We start from the raw sequence: 11,564 nt of genomic DNA, 5'->3' as shown, positions 1-11,564 counted from the left end.
TTGACAAACTAAACGATGTAAATTATATTTGTATGAATTCTAAATTAAAGACACAGATTGTACTGAATGTCAGCTTGCTTATTTAGCTAATGATAAGGATTTATTGAGTCCACATGTCATGCAAACAAGAAACTGTTTCTAACCCCAGCTCGAGAGTGTCGTTCCAAACACACAAGTTTGCGATGCCGTTTGCGAGAGTTCGTTGGAACGATGGTTTCGGGAAACACCGACTCATTGAACAACGATAATGACGGAAGTTGCGACCATAGTTGGCTAACGATGCTTTCGGGAAACACACGCCTGAACTGAATCAACACTGAACTGACTTCAGCTGAACAATCTCACTAGTTTCTTTTAGAGTTCCTTTACAGCAGAATTAAACTCTGTTTGCATCATTGATTCATCAGTGTTATCACTGTAAAGCTTTTTTTTTTTTTTTTACAATCTGTATTGTATTAAGCACTTGTTTCTTGGTATTGTGCTTCACCACTATAGCAAACAGGGTAAATTCACTAGATTCTGACATAATGTCTGAACAAACAGATTCAAATTCATATTTGCCAAATCTGAACCATCAGTCCTAAAGATTAGATTTAAAAACCAAATCGGATTTGATTGAACAAAGCTTAACATTTTCGCTCTGGAATCTGTCTTTCTGCATGGTGCTTTTAGATGAGAGTTCTCCCAGTTACGCTGGCTTACCCGGCTAAACATTAACACCACTCCAGGCGGAGGACATCCTTACCCCAGGTGGAGGGACAATAACGGGGAGCACTCCTCACTGCCCTGCATTTATTTGTACCATCAGCAGATTCTTTCCTTTCTCTGACATCTTTATGGCCGTGTTTTTCAGCCCTCCCTCGTACAACTCTTTCTTTTCTGTCTTTTCTTACCAAACGTGTCTCTCATGTGCACATTTTTGGCATTCCCAGCCACGGGTTTCTCAGAGAGAGAGTTCTAGAAGAGGGGAAAACAAGCTCGGCTTTAAAGTTTTCCCGTAATGGCTGAGCGGGCCGAGAGGGGAAGCGTGTTCCCGGAGGGACGGGAAGACAGGAAGGAGATCTGGCACAGGCTCTGGGTCAGAGGACAGCAGGGAAACGGTCAGGACATCATGTGAGGACACAACAGCCATTACCCATTACACACGGCTTATTTATTCATTCATTAATGTGTGTATTAGTGTCAGAGATTAATGGACTTGTTTACTGCGATTGAGGTTAATGCTGTAACAGAAGACTGCCCTTTGGATCTGCTGTGGATCTGTCCCTGAAGGAAACTGCTGAAGTACAGTGGTGTCCGGGTGAAGTGTGATCTGATCAGATATTAGTATATCTGTTGCACTGAATGATTTCCGTATTCATGTACCATGGTATTTACATGGTAATCCAAGGCAGGGGTGCCGGAAAAGGGGGGACAGCTGGAACTGTTGTTCCAGACTTGAGGGGGCCTGAACTGAACCGAGAAGAGTGGGCCCAGAAAATGATCCCGATTTCAACCAAGGCCGGACCGTTTTGTACTGGATCCAAGAATTGCTTACTGTGGCCTTGTTCCAAGGTACTTCAGAGAATATCACATTATTACTACAGTCCATGAATCACAGTAATGCAATGTTTGTTTGCTTTTGTGGATAAGCTATTTCAGTTACACACTTTTTTTGGTAACACTTTTGGAATGTTACACGTAGTTACTATAGTAATAGCAGTTAAATTATGCATAATTACATGCAACTAACCCTCAACCAAATCCTAATCCTACCCTAACCCTATATATATATATATAATAATTACACTGTAACAATTACATTTTAAAATAAAGGGTTACACTTTATTTTAAGGTGTCATTGTTACAGTGTAATTATATATTTAAGTACTGAGTAATATTAATGAACTACATGTACTTACTATAGGGTTAGGGTAGGATTAGGGTTTGGTTGAGGGTTAGTTGCATATAATTATGCATAATTTACTGTTATTACTATGGTAAGTACATTTAACATATGTAACAAGGATACTGTAAAATAAAGTGTGACCAAATAAAGTGTAACCCTTTATTTTAAGGTGTCATTGTTACAGTGTAATTTTTCATTTATGTACAAAGACTGTAAAATAAAGTGTTAACAAAAAAATCTCTGGATTATTAATGGCAAAAGGAATGTTTGGAAAGTAAAGTGATATTTCCTACTGACACACTACAGCAAAATATATAAATAACTGGGTTACAATTATTATTATTTTTTTATTTGTGTGTGTGTGAAAATCCTAATGTGAGACTATTGCACAATTCTGTATGTTACATGTACTTACTGTATTTATAACCATAAATTATGCACAATTACATGCAACTAACCCTAAACCAAACCCTAGTAGTACATGTAGTTTCTTATTATTACTCATTACTTAATTGTATAATTACACTGTAATACTGAAACCTTAAAATAAAGTGGGTTACACTTTATTTTGAGGTGTCTTTGTTACACTGTAATTATACATTGTATTTTACACTGTAAAATAAAGTGTTATCATAAAGTGTAACCGATTTTTAATCACAGACGGACTGTCGAGATCAAGTCATACCGGCTTGATCATACAAAAATATCACTGAATTATTACAATTCATGCCAAAAGTAATGTTTATATATGTTCAAAAGATTTAAATAACAGGCTTAAAACCTTTTTTTCTTTTTCTTTTTTTTTTTTTTGGTGAAAATACTGACATGCCTAAAACATTTGCACAGTACTGTATATAACAAGGATATATGTTATATTGACAGAGAATCTGTTTTTTTCTGTAAACATTTGTAAGTTATCACCCACTAAATGTTATAATCATAGAATATTTTGATACTGCCTAAAATGTTTCCACTCTTCTTGATTGCTATCATTATTAAATGTATTTTCTCCACATTCATTTGAGATAATACGTTTATTTCGCTTGTTGAATGTGTGTGTTAGGGTTGTGTGTAAACGCTCTCCTCTGCGCAGCTTCATGCTGTCAGTCACACACATCCTCCTTTTCACTTCTCTTCTATTGAATTATTAACTGCAGCTCAGGACACTGAAAGCTTTGTGCTGAGTGGACAGAGAGAGGATCCGGCTCCACATCGCCTCTGTTTAGGAAGTCCGGCCATTCTGAGGAGGATTATGTGGACCGTCCCCCACAGTAACCCCTCTACACATCACACCTCTCTATCTCTCTCTCTATCTGTCTCTCTATCCGTCTGTCTGTCTGTCTGTCTGTCTGTCTCTGTCTCTGTCTCTGTCTGTCTGTCTGTCTGTCTGTTTGTCTGTCTGTCTCTCTATCTCTCTATCTGTCTCTGTCTGTCTGTCTGTCTCTCTATCTGTCTCTGTCTGTCTCTGTCTGTCTGTCTGTCTAGGTCAGGCCATTGTAAATCCAGTGAGGATAATCAGTCATCAGTCATTTACTCTATTGTTTCCCATCACGTTTAATGACGCATCTCCACTTATATGGGGAGAGTGTAACCTTGCACTCATATATCCTGAGGAACATCAATTTCTAGGTAATTTTTGTCTAAACAATTCTGTAAAAGGAAGCATTTCTCATCCACTCAAATGGCAGGAAACAGTACTCTTTCTGTTCTTTTGTGCACGGCTTTTTGCTCTCAAGGCAGATTTGTGGTACACTTGATAACATGAAGGGACAGATATAGGTTTAATGAGGTGTTCATGCTTGAGAAAAATATGTCTGTATATATAACTGTATATATGCAGCAAAATTCCACCGTACTCCATTATATAGAATGGATTATGAAGTTGTAATCGAAATTATTCAACCCCCATTGCAAATCAGGTTTATTGGCAAAATTGACAGACTTCCAGCTGTTCGCAATTAACAATTCAAACAAAAATAATTGAAATAGCTCAACACAACAAATGTTTCAAGTGGTTTCCCAAAATTCAACTGAAAATTCAACTTTTAATGATTTCTGCAGTCTCAAAATTATTCAACCCCCTGAATAGAATCCCTCACAACATCACAAATCTGCAAAACAGGTGTTGTCTCAAGGGCTTCACTAGTGTCACCAGGTGTGCTTGAGCTAGAACACATGAAATATCTGAACTGGCTAGATTTGTTGAGTGTCACGTTTGACTGCATGATAGAATGTCATTAAAAGTTGCACTTTCAGTTGAATTTGGGGAAACCTGTTGAAACATTTGTTGTGTTGAACTATTTCAATTACTTTTGTTTGAATTGTTCATTGCAAACAGCTGAAAGTCTGTACATTTTGCCAATAAACCTGATTTGCATTGAGGGTTGAATAATTTTGATTATAGAGAGAGAATGAATGAATGAATGAATGAAGTATTTATATAGCGCTTTCATATGTACTACTGTACACCCAAAGCGCTTTACAATCATATCAGGGAATCTCTCCTCAACCACCACCAGTGTGCAGCATCCACTTGGATGATGCGACGGCAGCCACAGTACAACGGCGCCAGTGCGCTCACCACACACCAGCTATAGGTGGAGAGAGGAGAGAGAGTGATAGAGCCAATTCAATGTAAGGGGATTATTAGGAGGCCATGATTGGTAAGGGCCAATGGGTGGAATGTGGCCAGGACACCGGGGTTACACCCCTACTCTTTACGAGAAGTGCCATGGGATTTTTAATGACCACAGAGAGTCAGGACCTCGGTTTTACGTCTCATCCGAAGGACAGAGAGTTCAAATAATACATGACATCTAAAGGACTGGACTTACAATTACATTACTCTTTACTCTACACTTTTAAAAAATGAAATTACATTTAAGTGTGATACTTGTTTACAGTTTTTCTCAGTCGCTTTGGTGCATTTCTCACATCACTATTTACATTTGCACAAGTGTAAATAATAATTTACATTCCTCATTTCATTGCTTGAGTCATTACATACAAAAATGTTGAACTAGTTGTCAAAATCTGTCAAGCAAATTTTACACATTTTTTTAAATCTTTTTTTTTTTCTGAAAATGTCTCCTAAATTGAACAATTTCTCTCAGGTGAATCTCAGCTCGTCTGGATGTGCATGAATGATTACAGTACTATGTATGTTGTATGTTCAGTTCCAATATGTACTGTAATATTGTTTCCAGTTGTGCACAGCTCTACCCAAAGGGAGTTTATGTTTGTTGTAAATAAGGGTGTATTTTTTTCTTTTGCACAATGCTGTGAACAAATTAGAATAGCAAAGAGCATATGCAGTAAAAATGTGAAACATACATATTCAGTGTCTTGTACTCAGTTACCTCACTAAATACAGTAATGTGTAACTTTACTGTATTTTTCAAATGGCTGTGCAAATAGTATATAGTGCTGTCTTGAGCATTTTCAGGTGTCACCAAGATCTGACTTTTTTGATTTGGAAAACATTTACAGAGTAAACTATCATAATGAAAACATGACAAAGCCATTTGACTATCTTGTTCATAAACAATGGTGGCAGGACTTTTCATCTTGATGACACTGACACTTTCATTGATATGAATACTTGCTTTTGAGGAATGAGCTCTCCATTTTGAGCAAGTGACACGCTTTTGCAGGTTATCAACTAGGTTTTGCAGTTTGTGAGAACTGCATTAACTGTTGTGCAAATGTAAATAGTGATGTGAGAAATGCACCAAAGCAACTGAGAAAACTGTAATATTCCATTTAAATGACTAGACCATATTTTTTTTGTTGCTAATCAATCTATTTGGGCTTGTTAATGTATTTTTTTTAATCTTATTTTTCATTTTATTTTCTGGTTAAGCAGTGTATTTGGTATCTGTATCGAGTCATTTCTACAATGCATTTGCCTGTATGTGTAAAAGTGCAATGTGGGAAGTGGGAACGCCTTATAACGGCAACAAATTCCTTGTTTTATTTCTCTCATTACTGTAATGTGTAAAAGTGTCATTTCAAATGTTTAACTTTTGAGTCTATTAGTAATTCCCATTCCCAATAATGATATTCATTCGATTTTACATAATACTGTAGTGCACATCTTACTGTAACGTTTTGATTACATAGTATATTTTTTTCAACTTCACACCAATGGCAGTGAGATTTGTTTCCCCATCACAGGTGATTTCGGAGTGAAATATGACCTGGACATGTTCTTGACAGGCTTTGTGACATACACACCCACATAAGGTGGAAGATTATGTCAATATGTGGGGTGGTCTTTATTTTAAATACGACTCCATAGTCAATGAGGATTGATAGAAAATATACCCACAATGCCACAGTGCAGTAATGGAACTGCCACGGGCCCTCTCTCCGGGCGGCCGCCCCCTCACCGGTCTGAGGGTGTCCCCATAGAGGCTTCCTTAACCCCCCCGTTCAATCAATGATTAACCCCAGCAGTAATCAATGATTCTGCTGACCGTGATACATTACTGGAGTCTTGCAGCTGCCATGTATAGGAAGCGTCTACTCTTTGCATCGAGTGACGAAGCACATCCTATTCTGTCACACACACACTCACTCCCCCCTCCCACCTCTGTGTACCTGAATGCCAACACACTCAGTGACAGGGGGCTTCCCTCCTTTCTGGACCAGCTACGGTTCAGGACTGTGTGGGTGTTGGAATGAATCTTGTTTTAAAAGAAATGGCAATACAGAGGCGAAAAAAGAAAAAAGGAAAAGATGAGATTGGAACATTCTCACGACCCATTTCTTGACAGAGGAACGATTGAGGATTCCCCCCACCCACTAACATTAGTGGAATGTTCACTCAGACTTCTCTGATCTTTACTAATGTTCTCAAAACGTTAGCACAAAAACTTTATTTCTACATCATCCGTGGAACTTTTGTTTTCTGGAGCATTTTAGTTTGGCTAATCTTTATAAACGTAATAGGTTCAGAGAACATTCACAAGTAACATTCCCATAATGTTTTAAGCATAACCAAGAAAAAAAGAAAGGAATTTTTTTTTTTTTTTTTTACATTTAAAAAAACTGGACATAATCAGAGAACATTCAGAAATAATGTTTTCATAACTTAATGGCAACAATAGCAAAATGTTCTTAGATTTTTTTTTTTTTTAGGATATAAGCGTTGTCACAGAAACTAATAATTTTATTTGAGAATGAGAACAGTTCTCAATTGAATCTTTGAATTGTCATTTTGTAATTGCAGAGTGAATTCCAATAAGAAAACAGCATTTCATATATTCCACCATACTGTTTGATTATCATATTCATATACCCCTAGGTACATATATATTATACTTCAAAGGAATAAAGGTGTGTTCATCCTCCTGATGGACAAAAGTCTGAGCTGCATGATGGAGATTTTAGGTTAATTTTCACCATATCAAATGCTTGATCGTCCACATGATCCTGTAACCCTGCGTTTTGGCTCGCTCACTTCAGAGGTTGAAGGTCAGCTGGACACTGTCCAGTGACTTGAGAACAGGGATTTCATTAGTCCATGCACAGTTTAAATGAGCAATAAAAATGTACAATGTTTGTAAGTGTCCCGGTGGTGTGTGTGTGTGTGTGTGTGTGCGTGCGTGGTAAAGAAAGAGAACGAGACAATATGCTGATGTCAGTAATTTGTCACGGTGGTTAACTTCGTCCCTCCGGTGAAACAAAGGACTGTATTACTCAGTACAAACTACAGCTCTAATGAAATCAGTTAATTATATGATATAATGAGTTAATCATATGATGATGAAGGCTACATTAAAGCGAAACTCCTGCTGAACACCACATGCAGTTCTACAATGATTCCAAGAAGAGGTCCGGAAAATGAAAAAGCTTAACTTGAGCTTATGTAATGATGCCGTAAGTGGAGATAATTGATGTTTTACATGGCTTCCTCTCTCTCTCTCTGGCTCGGTTGAATCATTAACCTGCCTCGCTCTGTGTTCTGTATGATGGCCGGTGAAACCATTGTGCGTCCTGTCATCTACAGGAAGTGAGGATTTCCCCCTGCTGTCAGAGAACTGATGTGTCATGCTCTCCCTCGCTGTCGGTTTATCTATGCTTTTAGTCTTCCCCAACGTAATGCAATGTCCAAGTTATAACACGGCTTAATAAAAGATAATGCAATCAAATTATACCTAATACTTGACTGAATGGAAGTATGTCTATCTTACTATGTTTCTCAGATGATTCTCTCATTGGCTCTCTGTGTACTGTATGCTTGGGAATGCCACAGTGATTGAGATGCAGATCTCTAAGGGCAGTGAGATCCCCAGCTGCCCCATGCTGTGCGTTGGTTAAAGTATTAACCCAGACCCATTAGTCAATATTGCTGACTGCAGTGTAAGGCACAAGGGATCAAAGTTATCATGTTAGGGGGAAGAAGCCCCATTCAGGGTTTCCCATATAACCTGTCCACTCCGTCATGTTCGCTCTATTCAAAAGAGCTGACTAGAGCGGCTCTCAGTCCCACTCACACACCCACTCCTCTACACCCCTCTCCTCCGCTCATTTTTCATCTGCCCTCTTCCTCAATTTGGCCCTCTTTTGCCATCTTGTTTTTCTTGGCAATATTTCTTAAAGGAAATGTACTTTTCATGCATTTATGTTTACCAGCATAGCCATGGTTTTCAGCAGAAAAACTTGCAGCATGGTCATTCTGGTGACACTGGTTGAAGATATAGGGTCCAAATGAACAAATGAACACTCGCCAAGTGTCAAATGCATATAAACAATTGGCACATTTGGCAAATCTGAAAATTAATTTCACAGTCAATATGATACGTTTCCCAAGGACAAGCATGACTTCACTTCCCAGGCCAATCCAGAATGCTAATTTGCCATTGGTTCTCTTTGGAAGAGCACTTTTCGGTTCGGTAAATCAAGATCTTTCAACCAACTTTCAAGCAATTAATCTCATATCTTGTGGTAGTTGTAGTTTTTATTCAGTTAGTTACATTTTTCAAACAAACAAACAAACAAACAAATGCATACATATACTGAAAAAACAATGTCAAATTTACTTATTTTTTCTTTTGCAAGTTTTTGCATGCAGATTTTTAAAGTGAATTTCACATATGGAATTACGTAAAATCTACTTAACTAACTAAAGTAACATTAACAAAAAAGTTAAAGTTTGTTGAGTAATTTCTACTGAGTTGAAGTTTCTACCCTGTTTCAAGTACATTTTACTCAAACCGTAACATTTAGCCATGTTTTTTTTTTTTTTTACATCTCAGTAAATAATACAGTAGATATTGTGTAGGCAACATATCTACATAACAGATCATTTTTGACTCCAACAAAAGTTACAGGCATTTTGTACCAAGTTATTGTGTAGCCTACTAAAAAAAAACTCTGTTATGTAGATATGTTGCCTACACAAAAGTTAGATTTCACAAAACAGCAAGTCACTAAACCCAACCACAAAAGCAATGATAAAACAGTGTAAATACAGCTGGAAAACATTATGCATGCCCCAATGCATGATGGGAACACCAGTATCAGAAAGTCGAGTGGGCTGCAGACGTCTGTGCGGTGAAATAGCTGAACTGATCCTCACACCTGGATGTGGAAGTGCACAGCAATGTGTGAAATCTACGTTCTACAACATAATATGTTGTGTTTTGGATGCCGTTGTGCTGGTGTCAACAACCAGACGTCTGAACTATCTTAACCAGCCAGCTTCACCAAACAAATGTTGCTGTTTAACAGCATGGGTTTGAGGTCTACAACCTATGCCAGCACCAAAATAGTATCAATTGGCATAAACCAGTCTAGACCAGCATATTTTCAGCGTGGTCAAATATAGTTTGCCCATACTTTATCTCAAAAGCAATACTTTCAATAACCTACAGTTTTTTTTTAAAACAAAATAAGGATGAAGCTTTTTCAAAGTATATGTAAATATAATATAATCAGTTTGAATTTATCAAAAAAAAAAGTGTTCAAAATGTTTAATTTAGCTTTCTGCAACAATCTGCAAAGGAATCAAAAAAAGAAAATCTTCAAGTACTCTATGGTCAAAGAACTTTACTTAAACCCAAGTTTATAAATAAATAAGCTGTCCCCCCCCCCCCCCCCCCCCCCCACACACACACAATCTGCAGTTTTCTGTAACACCTACAGATATAGCAGAAAACATCTAGCTTCTTCTGACACTGGCCATAATTCTAACCTGGAAATCGGGATTAGGCATAAAATAATGTCACACAAGTGAAAACTGGCTGAGAATTGAACATATAGTTGTACCCTGGTTCAGAATCATGTGTTTGTGGCAGTTTGTCTGGTGATTAGGGGAAACACAAGACTTCTTCCCCGTACAAACGGCTCTCGAAAGCAAAAATCCCTTCAAATGCATTCTGTGTGAACGCGTAACAAACTCTTTTTGGAATCAGCACCGCAAAACTAAGAAACAAATATTGGAGTTCATTCAGCAAATATGATTCCATGGTGGTGCAACTGATCAGATGCGTGTACTGATATCTTTGGAGGTACTTTTGACTTAAGATTGCAGTGTGCTGATGGTGATGGAGACTTGGGGGCCGAAGAGGGGGAAGTTCATGGGAAATCCGCAGATGGGATGGTGTAATGGGTGTGTGTGTGTGTGTGTGTGTGTGTGTGTGTAGGCGTGAATGGTGATAAATTGGCCGGGGAGAGTGGGGATGCAGATCTACTCATCAAGATTGATGTTCTGCCATTCTGCTTTAAGTGCAATTAAAAACTGGGCCTGCGTTTGAAACCACATCTCATTTTACAGAACCAGCGGGGGGTTGGATTAAAGAGAGTTCACCTCTGTGTTTTGGGCCGCCACACGTTACACACCCCATCAGCACCCATGTCCAACTCCAGCTTTTGCCTCCTCGACGGAACCGATCCTCAGTGGCATATATCACCTAGAATATTTTCGATGGAAACATATGTCCAAAAGGGAAATCGAGATTTGAAAGTATGGAAGTAAAACTGGATTGGTTGCTCATTGTTTGAGGCTAGTGTTTGTTCACGGCCCGATTTACCTGTTTATTTTTAGATAGATCACCACTTCCATCTTGCCCTTTCCTCGCACTGCAGCCATGCCTGACTAGCTGTCAGTGTCAAGTTGTTAACCTCACGTCAACAGCGGTGCGAGCTGTATTCGGGCCCGCTTGATGGATGAGTCTACATGGACTTGTCCCACGCAGGGCACATTTTTCATAGAAAAGCAAAAGGGGTTTGTGGATATTTCTTTTTACCTCTCTCTCACTCTCTCCTGCTCCCCATGAGACCTCTGGGCACAAACACAACCTCTGAGCAACACTTTCCAGATGACCTACGCTCAAAAGGTTGAACGTAAGTGTGGCTTTTAGGGACAGAGACCGGAATTAAATGTTTCTCACCAAATATATAGAAGGATGTTTTTTCAACTACTTTGACTTTTTTCACATTGCAACTGTTTTGAAAACATTTATTTTTGTGGATTTGATGAGTAGCTTTTTTACATTTTCATGGAACTATATAATCATTTAAACAAATTTAGACATAAAGAAATATTAAACTTTTTTTATAGTGTGATTTATAAATTTTTTATCACAAATGAATCACAGATTATATATACCCAATTAAGTCACTGGACTGTTTTACCAAGAGGACAGTCAGTGAAGAATGAAGGTAAATA

The 11,564-nt window shown here is 38.1% G+C and overlaps 1 long non-coding RNA gene across 1 annotated transcript in view; it reads left to right on the top strand.

Moving 5' to 3' along the window:
* Positions 1-466: 466 nt before the first annotated feature.
* Positions 467-11,564, top strand: part of LOC309480693 — a 169,459-nt gene continuing 158,361 nt past the window's right edge. The window contains exons 1-2 of the long non-coding RNA XR_014199727.1: positions 467-1,554; positions 3,046-4,684. This is a non-coding gene — a long non-coding RNA (uncharacterized lncRNA). The remainder of the gene's footprint in view (positions 1,555-3,045; positions 4,685-11,564) is intronic.

This window comes from Leuciscus leuciscus (assembly GCF_965113295.1).
Source record: "Leuciscus leuciscus genome assembly, chromosome: 18".
NCBI classification, from domain to species: Eukaryota; Metazoa; Chordata; class Actinopteri; order Cypriniformes; family Leuciscidae; genus Leuciscus; species Leuciscus leuciscus.
This window is presented reverse-complemented; position numbering and strand designations above follow the sequence as displayed.